The 12,382-nt window shown below is 39.9% G+C and overlaps 1 protein-coding gene across 1 annotated transcript in view; it reads left to right on the plus strand.

Annotated features, from left to right (window-relative positions):
* ush2a (Usher syndrome 2A (autosomal recessive, mild)) overlaps positions 1–12,382 on the plus strand; it is a 248,165-nt gene that overhangs the window by 9,293 nt on the left and 226,490 nt on the right. The window lies entirely within an intron of this gene.

Raw genomic sequence — 12,382 nt, forward strand, 5'->3', positions numbered from 1 at the left:
TCACCAGATACTGCTTATGTTCATTCATGAGTATTCTTACAATAATCTTTGAGTCACACACATTACATAATTGACTAGGTTTAAGATTATTTCACTTGCTAAAAGTATTTTTGGGGGGTGTTATGTCTTATAGATCTTCCTATATTCCTTTTTTTAAGCTGTGTCTGGTCTCATTGCCTGGAAAGAAAAAAAATATCAGAAACGTACTTCAAAAATGCTGAAGAAGGCCTTGTGATTAGATCATTCCCTCCAGGGCCAAGTTGGTAAACCATTATCATATCAATAAAAGTCAAGAGGGCATCCTGCAGCTTGCTGTAAACAGAACTTGCTCAGGGAAATGTGAAATGTCCGAGCAGCAAGAGGTCAGGGCTCTTTTGATGTAGCTCAGCTCCCTGATAAGGCAACAGTGAAGTCAGCATCATCACCTGCCAGCAGCATGTTCATTTGGTTGTATCCATTTGCCAGACATTGTCTGCTCTCACTTTTCAGGTTGATGGATTCGGTTGCAAAAACATGATGAAGGCACCATGTAGGGACACAGTATAATCTCGTTAATAGTTAACATCAGTTTAATAGTTTATGATTTATTGTTATACTTTATTTATTTATTTGTTTGTTTACAAACACCTATAACATTAAGAATGTATATATAGAGAAGGATATTAACCTGGATTCTTCAGTCAGTGCTTATGTGGGGGACTGTGAACTGGTTCACTTTGACACTACAAAGCTAAATTTTAATTCTTCTAGTTTTCTCAGTTATTCTTTTCACGAATAAAATATTAAATATCAATTTTATAAAAAAATGTTTGCTATTTTTTAGTGGTTAAAATGATTTTAATTACTGTTTCTTCAAAGCTCTCGGTTACATTCATAAGTACTCATACTGCTCACAGCTCTCGTTCATATTTAAGGGATGGTAGGGTCAAATATGCTCTCTCTTTTTTACTTTAAAAAAATATATTTTTATTTATTATTATTATTTTTTTAATAATGAAAGCACATTTTAAGGTATGAAGATATGTCCCTGATTCTGATCTTAGATGTGTCTAGAAGCTTGTCATACCTCATTCAAAATTCAAGAGACATAAGTCTGTATCTTTGTGAAGAAAAGGGCATGGATTCCTTCCCCACGCTTCAACGGAGCGGCTCTCCCGCGGCTGTTTCTACATTGTCTTCGGACACAGGAACTTGAGGAGAATCCGCCAAGTTAATGAACGTTTTCACGGACAATTAGGGCCCAGGCCCGAGCGGCATCTCAATCCGGATGCACGTTCTCCGGGGATGCCTTTGTTTTGGCCAAGAGCTCAGAAGCTCCGGCTCTTAACCCGAATGTGCACATGGCTCATCACCCAGCGTGAACTTCTCCCCTTCTTTCTGTCTCTCTCTCTCTCTCTCTCTCTCTGTGCGCATGTGTGTGTGTGTGTGTGTGTCTGCGCGCGCTCTCTCCTGGAGAAATGTAGGCCAACAAGCCCATGGCCCAGGAACCCTGCAGCTCCAACAATAGAGGAAAAGGAGGGGTAGAGTCGTACAGAGAATGAAAAGAGCATGCGGTGTTATAAAGGCCTGGAAGCAGTGTGTTCATACAGCTATGGAGAAGGAAGTAGCAGTTAGTAATGCAATACTGACCAGAGAGACAGCATTCTGCTGCTCATCCAGCATTTATTCTGAAATGAAGGCTATTAATCAGGAGTTTATTCCTTTTTGCTACAGTTAGTCTCTACTCGACTTGGAAGGCTTTACTAAGTGCTGGAATATTGTTGGGTGTGTATTTGTCAGCCACCAAAATATTAGAGATATCAAGCACTGATGTTGGATGTTTTGGAACCCAGATCATCCCAAAGTTAATGGATCTTTTCGAGAACACAGTTCCACTGCTCACCAGTTCAATGCTGGGGGCTTGTCATTGCTCTAGCCGAAGCCTGATATTGTGCATTGTGCTACAGTGTGTCCCATTTCATTTAATGCATTTCTTATGAATGTCTCTGTCCACATGGAGTGACCGTAAAGCTGTGGAAAAAATGTAAAAAGTTATAAAATGTGTCTCCAAACTTTCAGAAATGTAGTAGACGAACAGCAAATTAAGAAAAATGCTCTTCAATATTTTCTGGTCCCTTTCTTATCTCTCATACAGTAGCTCACTGGCCCATCATGTCCTAAGAGTAAACTTTTCATGAAGTTTGGAGGGTCCAGGTCCAGGACCTCATCTGCACTGCTTTTTTTTTTTTTTTTGTTCTATCCGACTCCAGCAGCGGGTCACATGACCTCTCAGAGCGGTCCATACCTCCCAGAGTGATGGAGACTGATTGGCAGTGTCCATGAAGGTGAAACAAGGTGAACAGAGGCAAACTTTCCTCTCTCTCTCTCTCTCTCTCTCTCTCTCTCTCTCTGTGTGTTTCTGTCTCTCTATCTCTCTCTCTCTCTCTCTCTCTCTCTCTCTCTCTCTGGACCCCTAAAGCCCAGAGGCCACGGGCCCTGAATAAATCACCTAAAACACCTGACAGCAAATTAACGTCTACTGCAGAAAGTCCCAAAACTGACTTGGAAAGCGTGAGTTTGGTTTTTAAAGTCATACTCCTGCATTTTCCATTTCTGTCACAAACAGTTGAACTTTAACAAAAAAAATATTCTTCATCAATGGAATATTGAAAAATGTTCCTCAATGGAAAAGGTTTTTTTTCGAATGTTCTTTTCTCTTATGGGTGCTATAGGGCCTCTCTCTTTTCATACCACCACCACCACCACCACATGAGGTTCCGTTTTTTTGTATGTGTAGATTATTGTACCAAAACAGCACTGTGCTAAGGCCACACGGTATTTATTTAATTCCCTGTCAAAATATTAAGAAATGAATGAAATTCCACAGAATCCCCATCAAATAAATATTAAGGCAACCCCCTAAAACCTGTCCATTTCCCTTGTTTCAATGCTACCACTGATCACATGAGTCTACGTCATGTATGTTTTTGCAAAACTAGTGGATAGTGTAGTGGATGGAAGCACAACTCATTTCACATGTATTTATTTATTTTTCTGCTGACTTCATTGTGCATGACATTTGTGACATTTGTGGATGGAACACTGGGCTGTAGTGAGGGTTATTTTGTTTTTATTTCCTTTTCTTTTTTATACCATTACATAAAAAGTGTGTGGTGCTTTGGATTGTAGTTCCCCTTCAAGCCCCAAGTTTAAACATGCTTCTTTTTAGTATCTTTCTGTCTCTCTCTCCCAGCTCATGAAGCTGCTTTTGGTGTCTCTGTTCTCTTCTGCAGCTCAAAGTAAGTGACTCGGACGCAGAGAGCCTTGTGACCTCTGGCTCCGCCTCCAGACAGCATGGAGGAGCTGAGGACCAGCAATGGAGAGCAGAAAACCGCTGACAGGGCTCACGGCAATCTCTCCTGGCTGATTCTCTGCTTCTCCACCATGTCTGTAGTTTGGGGGGGAGGTGGCATGTAGGCCTGGGGCATGTGGTCCATGCTACTCTCAGTGTCTGGCACTGGAGAAGGAACAGGGTGCAAGGCCTACCCCACATTGAATTCCTCAGAGTGGTTCTGGGGTCCTAGGCCGCAGTCAGCCACAGTTGTCCATGTTTGACATGAGACTAAATAGTGTGATGAACATCACTATTGCTGCCCCACCCCAATATGAGATTGCACTCCATCCACTAATGTGCATTTTTACAAAGCCCACAGCGAGTGTTTTTTCTTGGTAAAAGTGGTTTATTATGATTTTAATGTTCTGCTAAAAGGCTCCTGCTCCTTTTTGTTTGTTGAGGTTTACACTGGTTTTGAACAAAGTTTTCAGTTTAGGAAAAAGTCATTCAAATTATAGTGAGGCATTGAGTTGGCTTGTTTTAAAGTGCTAGTGATGAAGTGTGGAGCATTGTTTAATCGCTGCAGGAGGGGCATTTACTGTGTGTTTGAGCACATCAATGTCAGGTGAAATTAGACGGTCCGTTCGGGGACAAGGATTTTTTTTTCTTGGCAAGTTTTCTCAAGAGTCTTTTCTTCAGATTAAAGTCTGCGTGAATCAGCGGCAGCTGGACATAAATCAGAGCAGGCAGTGCTGAGTGGTGGGGGAGAGGGAGGGCTGGCTGAGAAGCTGGTAATGGCCATAAGTCAATATGAGGAGTGTTCATGGCGCGTTACGTCTCCCTGGCTGGGCGTGAGTAACCGTGACGGACAGGAACGTGGCCGTGGGGTGATAGGCGTCCCAGAATTGTCCCGGAATCTCCCCTCTCCAAACGGACAGATCCAAGGCAAACAGTCGTCATTTTCCATGACCATTCATGGCCTCTGGCTTTTTACAGAAGTGGCGGAGCTGATTATGTCGCCTTGGTTTAGCCATCTCGCTGCTGTCCACCTGCTCAGCATGTGTTTATTGTTGATGAGAGATCAGAGTGTTGTGTCACATCACTCCTCCTTTTCTGAAGTTCACTCTAAGTTTTTTGAAGTTGAGTATGACTCTCAGTAACTCCATTTAAGATTGACCTAAGATTGTGTAAATGAAGCTTAGACAGAGCCATGGATAAATGGACAAAGCCAGGATTATTATGGTTCACTCACATTTTGCGAGGTGTTAAAAATCAGGCTGATCTATGATTAAAAAACAAAATATTGCCAATATAAGTCAGGTTAGGTTTATTTAAGGCTTAAATGTATTCACAAACCGGTGCTTGAGTGACTCGGAATCACTGGCCAAGATTTGACCCCAATTCTTGAGGGGGGTGTCTGGTGGTAGTGAGGAAGCAGGGGTGGGCATTGTTCAGAGGGAACAGAACAATGTGTCAGACACCCTCCTCAGTCTGACTGCTGTCAGGAGATGGATGAGCTGAACGTGGCTCTCTGGCCTGTGTCTACACTCTGTAAATTGTTAAGCAAAGTCATATGAACACACACTGCTCTCAGAGCGCTACATTATTAAGTGCAGATGGATGCAAGTCAGTTACCGAAGCAGTAACAATCCTAAACAAACAGAAGGTAACCTGTTTTACAGTTACATATGGCAGCAGTCAGTTAATCTATATATTATTGATGTGTTGATATGTCCAAAAAATTAATTCTATATAAATAAATAAAAGTCTAAATTTAAATTTTGTCTGCAGTTTAGTTTTTCTTTTTCACTTCATTATAACTAATGGGATCTTTAGTCACACTAGGTTTGTCATGTGTGGTGAGTGTTCAGTATTATTCCCTTCATCTGTCTTTATTTTGGTTCACTTCTCCTTCTCAGATGTTAGCTGGTCTTAGGTATCTGTCAGTGGTTTTTAACAGCGCTTGTTGTGGCCTGAACCTTAGGAGGGAAGGGAACTATCCAGAGACTATGACTCTTATTGAAAGTTATGGTTCATTGTTCTCAATGATATTGCTGAATGTCTGTACAAACCCCCCACGGTGGTAGTATAATATTACACTGTGTTAGATATCAATCAAGCCTGTTTTTCTTATATTAATTTCTTTTCATTTATTTATTTATTCTATTTATTATTTTTTATTCCCCTTCACCTTGTTCTGAAGTGATGCACACTCACTCATGCTTTGGAAAAATGCCAGTCAAACACAAACACACTAACCTTAAAGGGGGCGTATTATACCCTTTTTTTTTTACAAGTTAAGACAGCTCCCTGGGGGCTAAACATCTATGACATGCTTTGTTCAAAAGACCACATGAATCAAATACACAGCCCTGTTCACCCCGTCTAAGCAGTCCTGTTCAGATCACCAGGTTTCAGCGCCTGTTCTGTTAAATGAGAATCAACCACATTTGATTTCAGCAGTGCACCATGGTGAGAACCACGTGAGCAGCTCTGTTAAGTCATTTTCACTCTGTTTCCTTTTTTTTCTCTAATTTGTTTTCATAATTTTTACTCTGTACCCTTCCCTGCAGTTTTTTTCTCTTGTACAATGCCTAACCCCATTACACTCTCAAATAAAAGGGGGTACAGCACAATGATTGGAGAGACTCCAATAAGGAGGTGGGACAATTCTAAGACCTTTGGACTTCAAATAGGAAGCAGAGCAAAATCAGCGCGATTCATTACATTTTATAAGTTGCCTTGTGGGTTAACATGGTGGGGCAGCAGGTAGTGTTGCAGTCACACAGCTCCAGGGACCTGGAGGTTGTGGGTTCCAGTCCCGCTCTGGTTGACTGTCTGTGAGGAGTTTGGTGTGTTCCTCCCACAGTCTAAAAACACATGTTGGTAGGTGGATTAGTGACTCAAAAGTGTCCGTAGGTGTGAGTGTGTGAGTGTGTGTGTTGCCTTGTGAAGGACTAGCGCCCCCTCCAGGGTGTGTCCCCGCCTTGTGCCCAATGATTCCAGGTAGGCTCTGGACCCACCGCGACCCTGAAATGGTAAGCGATTACAGACAATGAATGTATGAATGAATGAATGAATGAAGTTGCTGTCTGCCTTACATTGATATTAATCAAGAGTTTGTTCCTCTGCTGCTGTAAGTCTCTACTACTCTGGGAAGGCTTTAGACTAGATCTTGAAACATTGCTGTGGGGATCTGATTGAATTCAGCCAGAAGAACACTGGACAAACTCTGGATGATTTAGTTCTGCTACTCCAACTCATTCCAAAGTTACACTAAGATGTGAAGCTTAAGTCACCGCTAGTGTACAACTGCTCTAGTGTGTCATGCGTCTATGTCAATATAATACAAACTGTATGGCCACTTAAAGCAGCTGAATTCTTTAAATATACATGGAGTTTTTACAGACTTTGGGACATATAGTGTAGGTTTTTGTTGTGTGTGTGTGTGTGTGTGTGTGTGTGTGAGAGAGAGAGAGAGAGAGAGAGAGAAGTAGCATCATCATCCTGCTTGCCACCACCAGGGACATCCCTAATCAGCATGAGGCAGTGAGGCAGGGACCTTTGGGGATTATGAGGAAAGCACTTGTTTTAATAAGAGTGGGACATTTGTCACGGACATGCCTTTGCGCAGAGAAGAGAAAAAAAAAAAACCTCTGAAGCCTTGCCTCATGAGCTAGTTAACAAAAATGATTCCTGTTCTTTTTCGGTCACGGTGAGAAAGGGGGGTGGAGGGATGCAGGGAAGGAGCGAGGGGAAAGAAAATAGATCTGTGATATGCTTTCCGCTTAAAGCATAGCCTTCCGAGAGTTATTACCTTTATTAAAAGCACTGACACTTTGCCTTATATATATTTCCGCCTTCTCCGGCACCACAGAGACAATTTTCTTTTCTTAAATAAACTGTCATGCCAGCACTAATATATCGCCACCGCCCTCATAGAGCAAGAAGGAAAGGGCCGATATAAAGCATGTATATGTGAGATTGGTAATTGTGGCTTTAGTGTACTTGAGTAGAACAAATGTTGCTCTCTCGTAGCTGTGCTAATGTGATAAAGGGGAAATTGGCTTTTCGTCAGATGCCTCTTTCGCCACGTAATGGCAGGCATAAAGGAGGGACGTCTGACGACTTTTGGGATGAGGATCTCTTGTGGCTTTTCTTCTTTGGTTATATTTTACATGATGGCTCTAGCTGGCATTACGGAGCATGTGATAATGCAATAAATTACAAGCAAGGAAACGTTTTGGCTTCATTTAAATGATAAGGACCTGTCTCACAGAGGCTGGAGCCTGAGCCATAAATAAAACATCTTTGCGTGTGTGTGTGTGTTTGTACAGATAGAAGGTCTGGGCTTGAGCAGGTATCAGTTTAAAAAAAAAAAAAAAAAAGCTGGGGATTGCCAGCACTGATATCCTCATCCGGAGTGGAATATTTCTCCAGATCCTGACAGCTCCTCCAGAGCCGAAATGGAAAGGGTTTTATCGTAGAAATGTTGTCACTCACGCTCCTGAAGCTTGGGGTTAGGCTTGTGTCATCGCCCTGGTTTATGCTCCGGGTCAAAAGGGTAAAGCCTTTGTTTTTGATATAAAGCTGTGGCTTGTGAAGTCAGATATGTTTTCTATAGAAGACATGGGTTTTAACCCTGCAGAATTAAACTTAACTGTATGTCTTCATTGAAAGTGTAGTGTAAATATATCAGTGTATGTATATTTTTATGACATTTTGAATTTGACATTATTTAAATATGATCATTAAACTTACATGTGTATTTATTTATTTATTTTTATTTTTTTCATCAGCAATTAAGTCAAAAGATCTGCCTATTTTGTAAGACAAAATCACTGGATAAAATCTCTTTCATTAAGCAAAAACTGCTATTAATAAGTTAAAATAAGAAAAATAGTAATATATGGATGTATCTAACATATTTCCTGTTGTGAAATTTTGAGTTTGAAAAATATATATATTAAAGAGGAAATTAAGTTTGGTGCAGGGATAAAAACGTCTTCCAATATTATAATTACAATATTACAACATTCACATAATGTAAAATATTAAATATATCAACTAGATTAAGATTTTACTTTAAAGAGGATTTTTTGAGAAGTTGAGGAGTGAGAAGTTCAGAGAAGGTGCAGATGAGGATGTTTCGTGTCTCAGATTCTTTTCTGAGTAAATGGAAGACCTTTAAGCTTTTTAGGTGTTTTTTTTTTCTCTTTAATGTCAGCTGATAGAGTTTCGCCAAGTGACGCAGCAGTGCTCCATAATGAGCCTGCTTCTCTTCTCCAGCCTGCGCTCTCGCTCACCTCGAAAACAAAAAGGCTCTGAAACTCTGACGGAACTTTTAAAGGAAACGTAAACCCTGAGGAAAATAGACTTGATGCTAAATCTGTCCTAATTGGAGTGATGGGGTCTACTTAGCACATTGTAACTAGAATAATCCCAGGTCCTGTTGTCTTACATTCAGTGTGGGTCATAATTTTTGGGTAAAGATGACAGATGATGGGCATCCAGTAGTGAGCTTCAGTACCTGACCTCACAGAATGTCTCCCAGTTTTCACAGATTTGTTCCAGAATCTAGTGTATAGCCTTCTTAGGTGAGTGGATGATATTATTGCAGCAAACAGGCACACACTTCTAATTCATTCAGGTGAAATGTAGGATGGGAAGGTCTTTTCAAACTTTTGGCCATATAATTTATTTCATTGATGACATCTAAGAAGTCTTGGGTACGTATCAGTCGTGTGTGTGTTTACTTTCGCTTGCCATTCTTTCAATAGGAGGTTGATGTACTTTAGCTGATACCAAATTACAGCCTGGGCAGCACGGTGGCGCAGCAGGTGGTCTCACTGTCACACAGCTCTGGGGGCCTGGAGGTTGTGGGTTCAAGTCCCACTCCAGGTGACTGTCTGTGAGGAGTTGTTGTGTTCTCCCCGTGGGTTTCCTCCGGGTGCTCCGGTTTCCTCCCACAGTCCAAAAACACACATTGGTAGGTGGACTGGCGACTCAAAAGTGTCCGTAGTGTGTGAGTGAATGTGTGGGTGTGTGTGTTGCCTTGTGAATGATTGGCGCCCCATCCAGGATGTGTTCCTGCCTTGCGCCCAATGATTCCAGGTAGGCTCTGGACCAACCGCAACCCTGTACTGGGTAAGCGGTTACAGATAATGAATGAATGAATGAAATTACAGCCTCTCATGGGGTTAAAATAATGTAAAATCTGTGACATATTACATATGATAATTATTGTGGACTGTCAAGATAGAGAAATAGGATTTTAGAATAAAAAGTTACTGTTAGATTGCACCTGGTAGAAGTAGGTGTTTTTGTTCTTATTCTGGTTGAGACGATTCAGAAACTGCCATTTTTCTATAAATGACTGCATAAATTTGTAGTGCAGTCTGGTAAATCCCTGTGCTGACAGAATATGGCTTCTTTCAGTTTGAAAGCGGAGAAAAGCTTTTAAGATGTCAGCACCTGCTGATTATGAAGTTACTAAAAGCTCTGGAGAATGGGCAGCTAATAATCTGCTCAGAGTTGATCTCATAGGGCAGAGTTCCAGACAGGTCACACACACACAAACTCATTGTCAAATATTTACAGTTGCCAGCCTTGAGGAATTAATTTAATTTGTATAAACTTATTTTAACAATGAAATGTTAATTTACAGTGAATTAAACCAAGCTATTTTTAGGTCTTACTGGTCAAAACATTAGGACCACCTCCCAAATACACTGCTAAATACCTAATACAGAACCTGTGTCCACTTTGCCCCCGGCTCTTCATCTTCATACAGTGCACCGGGTCCATTATGTACCCAGAAAGATGCTGTTTATATGATGGAAAAGAGAACATGATTTACTATCTAATATATCCCAGACTTATTAAATAATCAACATTACTCACTTCATCTGTGAGAGGTGTTAATGTTTTGGTCCATTTGTGTAAGATGTATTTTAAATGTATTTTAAATTTTTCATTTCCCCGTTGTTTTTTTGTTTATGATAGTTCAGTGAGAGTGAATTGGGTCAAGCAGCTGTAAGAAAAATAAATAAAAGAACTCACTGTATAATGTATCTTAGACATATGAGATGTCATATGTTCCTGCCTTAGATCAAGAGGAAAAACTACTGGAACCAAGACTCAGAGGACCTTCCTCATAACAAGAGGAAGAACCAAGATTTGATCACAGTCTTCCTCAGAACAAGAGGAAGAACCACTCAAAGGAATCAAGATTCAGTAGAAGAACCATACTCAGAACAAGAGAAAGAACCACTCAGAGGAACCAAGACTCGATTAAAAACATTAAAATCAGAGAGGTGTTCAACAAGAGATTCTAAAGGAGAACCTTCCTCAGAACAAAAGCAGGACATGGGGATGTGGAACTTAGACTCAAAAGGGAACCCCCCTCAGAATGAAAGGAACTACTTACAGGAACCAAGACTCAAATTCATTTTTCTTCTCAGTTCCAGAGGAAGCTTTAACTTAAGGTTGTGGTCTCATACCTTTTCACTCTTTCAGCATTCAGCAGAAAAACATAACACCATCAGCTGTTTGTGTTGAAGAACACCAGCTTTTTGAATGACAGGAAACAAAAGGGAAGAAAATATATGAGTGAAAGAGGAAAAGGAACAGTGTTGGCTCCAGACCCTCATTTTTCAAAGGCCTCCGAAGGCGCTAAACGCGATGAAGCACTTCAGACTTCATTTACATCACTCTGACGTGGGCTTCAGATCTGCAGCAGCGAGTCATTGGGACGTTTTGAGATTTGGAGAACGGCCTCTTCTCTGTCTTCAATCAAGCATCATGAAAGAGAGCGAGGCTTAAGGATCCTCCAGGCGGCTAGTGTCTAGTGCTGCCTTCATCCTCCAGGAATTTTTGCCTCACTTATTTCCATTCCACCTTTTCAACTTTATTTTATTATTTATTTATTTATTTATTTATTTTTTAGAGAAGCTCCCACAGAACATACAAATGTATGTGGGCTTTATCTTCCAAGAGTGCCACAGACAGTCACTCAGGCCCAAAAACTTTATAGGGATTTTTCTTCTTCTCCGTTTTCTTCTTTTTCATATTTAAAGGTTTTATGTGAGCTCCAGTAATTCAGTATTCATTATTTGGCAGCTGTGTAATTTAAATGCTGAGAGGAAATGAATGGAAAATATATATATATATATATATATATATATATATATATATATATATAATTGCTTAACGCATTGAACTATTCAGAATGACACTTCATGGAATACCTTTTTTTGTTTTTTTACAACTGAGTAACTGATACCTGCATTCAGTAATATGCCAAATTGCTGCATATGGCATACATGATGCCTTTCTGGCATAACTACTTACTTGCATAACACATTACAGTGCTTTTCAGATCATTGTACACACAACCTTGTTAAAGTACCAAATACATTTTAGTGTCTTTATAATCCAGTGTAATAAACTTGTATAAAGTTGTACATATTTATTTTATAAAGTAGCATGCATTTAATTATGACTTAAGAACAACTATATATCAATGCATTAATGATTTATATACTTCAAATGACATTTTGAATTCCTAGGATTCATACGGAGTGGTACAACAAATGTGCATTCAGACATCTAGGTCCATGACAACATTTTATTACATTTTGTTTCATTGATGTTAATGTATTTATTTATTTTTTTTTATTATGATGATTATTATTACATGTTTAATTTGTGTGTTTGTTTTGTGGCAGATTCCCTTCTGTGTAACTATTAAGCTGTGAGGGAATGTATTGGAACATTATTTTACTTATTTCCCTCTGACCTTATGGATTCCTTAGTGGTAACACTCATGAATCTTGTGTTTACAAGGCACATATCTAAAGGCATACTAGTATCTGGCGTAACACCTCTTAACTGGTGGCAAAACATAATCTTTTTAATCTGAAATCTGGAGAAAGGATATGAGCTGGAAGATTGTTACACATTTTTTTAATATTACATATTATTAGTAATTTTTAACCTCTCTTACAGTAATAACATAGTATGGACTTTATGGATTTCATTAAGGGTCATTAATTGATACTTTTGTGT

This window comes from Hoplias malabaricus, chromosome 1 (genome assembly GCF_029633855.1).
Source record: "Hoplias malabaricus isolate fHopMal1 chromosome 1, fHopMal1.hap1, whole genome shotgun sequence".
Lineage (NCBI taxonomy): Eukaryota > Metazoa > Chordata > Actinopteri > Characiformes > Erythrinidae > Hoplias > Hoplias malabaricus.